Source organism: Castor canadensis, chromosome X, assembly GCF_047511655.1.
Source record: "Castor canadensis chromosome X, mCasCan1.hap1v2, whole genome shotgun sequence".
In the NCBI taxonomy this organism is placed as follows: domain Eukaryota; kingdom Metazoa; phylum Chordata; class Mammalia; order Rodentia; family Castoridae; genus Castor; species Castor canadensis.
The window spans coordinates 9,888,243-9,889,873 of record NC_133405.1 but is presented as its reverse complement, the minus strand read 5'-3'; the positions used below and the strand labels follow the sequence as shown (position 1 = coordinate 9,889,873).

General features: G+C 33.0%; 1 non-coding gene across 1 annotated transcript; it reads left to right on the top strand.

Annotated features, from left to right (window-relative positions):
* Positions 1 to 1,240: 1,240 nt before the first annotated feature.
* LOC141420018 (U6 spliceosomal RNA) lies at positions 1,241 to 1,347 on the top strand. Its single transcript, XR_012444725.1, has one exon. It is a non-coding gene; the product is annotated as a U6 spliceosomal RNA (small nuclear RNA).
* The last annotated feature ends 284 nt before the right edge of the window (positions 1,348 to 1,631 follow it).

The following is a 1,631-nucleotide window of genomic DNA, read 5'->3' as shown; positions in this document are numbered from 1 at the left end:
TTTGGTCATAGTGAAACTCTGTTATTATTTCTTATCCCTAACCCTCCTTAACTCCCATTTTTAACTTTCTTAAAATTTTTATTTGAGTTACACTATGAGGTTTTCATTATCACATATGATGTATTTCAATCATATTCTCCCCCCACCATCTCTTTTTTCCCCTCCAACCTCCTGTGAGTTCCCCGCATGTAGTCCCCTATTTATGTTCATGCCCTTCTTGTTTCTTTGTTTAGATCTAGATTCTTGTATATGAGTGAAAATATGCACTATTTTTCTTTCTAAATCTGGATTATTTTACTTAAATAACGATTACAAGTTCTGTCCATTTTCTTGCTAAATAACATAATTTCATTCCTCTTTATGCCTAAATAATACACCATTGTGTATATATACCACATTTTCATATCCCTTTATTTGTTGATGAGAACCTAGGTTGATCCTATTACTTGGCTTTTGTGAATACTGCTGCAATAAACATGTATGTGCAGGTATCTCTGTTGTATGCTGATTTACTTTCCTTAATATTTATGCTCCAGGAATATTCAACAGTTCTATTAATACTTTTTTGAAGATCCTCCATAATGATTTCCATAGTGGCTGCACTAATTTACATTCCCACCAACAGTATATAAGGGCTCTTTTTTCCCCACACCCTCACCAGAATTCGTTGCTTGTTTTCCTGATAGTAGCCATTCTGAATAGGATGAAATAAAATCTCAATGCTGTTTTGACTTGCAAATCCTTTATAGCTAAGAATGTTAAACACTTCATGTTTTTACTGGCCATTTGTTCTTTTTGTCAAAACTGTACAATTCATTTGCCCATTTATGATTTAGGTTGTTTGTGCTTTTGTGTTTAATGTTTAAGCTCTTTTTATATTCTGGATATTTATCCTTTATCCAGTGAATAACTAGCAAAGATTTTCTCTCTGTAGGCTGTTTCTTGATTCTGGTAATTCTTTCCTTTGAGGTGTACATGCTTTGTATTTTATGTAATCCCATTTGTCAATTCTTGCTGTTATTTTTCTGAGCTATTAGAGTACTGTTCACAAAGTCCTTTCCATGTTTACCTGTAGAAGTTTCAAAGTTTTAGGTCTCACATTGAGGCCTTAGTTCTATTTTGAATTGATTTTTGCACAGGACAAGAGATAGGGATCTTCTGTTTGCCCAGAGCCATTTTTAAATAGCCTGTCTTCTCCACACTGAATGCTTTTGACCTCTATATTAAGAAAAAGATCATGGTGCTCACTTTGGCAGCACATATACTAAAATTGGAACATTACAGAGAAGATTAGCATGGCTCCTGCGCAAGGATGACATGCAAATTCATGAAGCGTTCCATATTTTAAAAAAAGTAATAATAAGATCATAGTAGCTTCCTGGACTATTTCTGGATTTATTATTTTATTCCATTGATCTGCATATATGTTTTTTGTCAATACCATAGTACTTTTGTTACTATAGCTCTGTCGTATTATTTGAAACCAGGTATTATGATATCCCCAGTGTTACTGTTTTTGCTGAGGATTGCTTTGGATCTTTTGTACTTCTATATGAATTTTAGAATAGTTTTTTCTATTTATGTGAAAAATGTCATTGAAATATTGATGGAGATTGCATTGAATCTGAAGA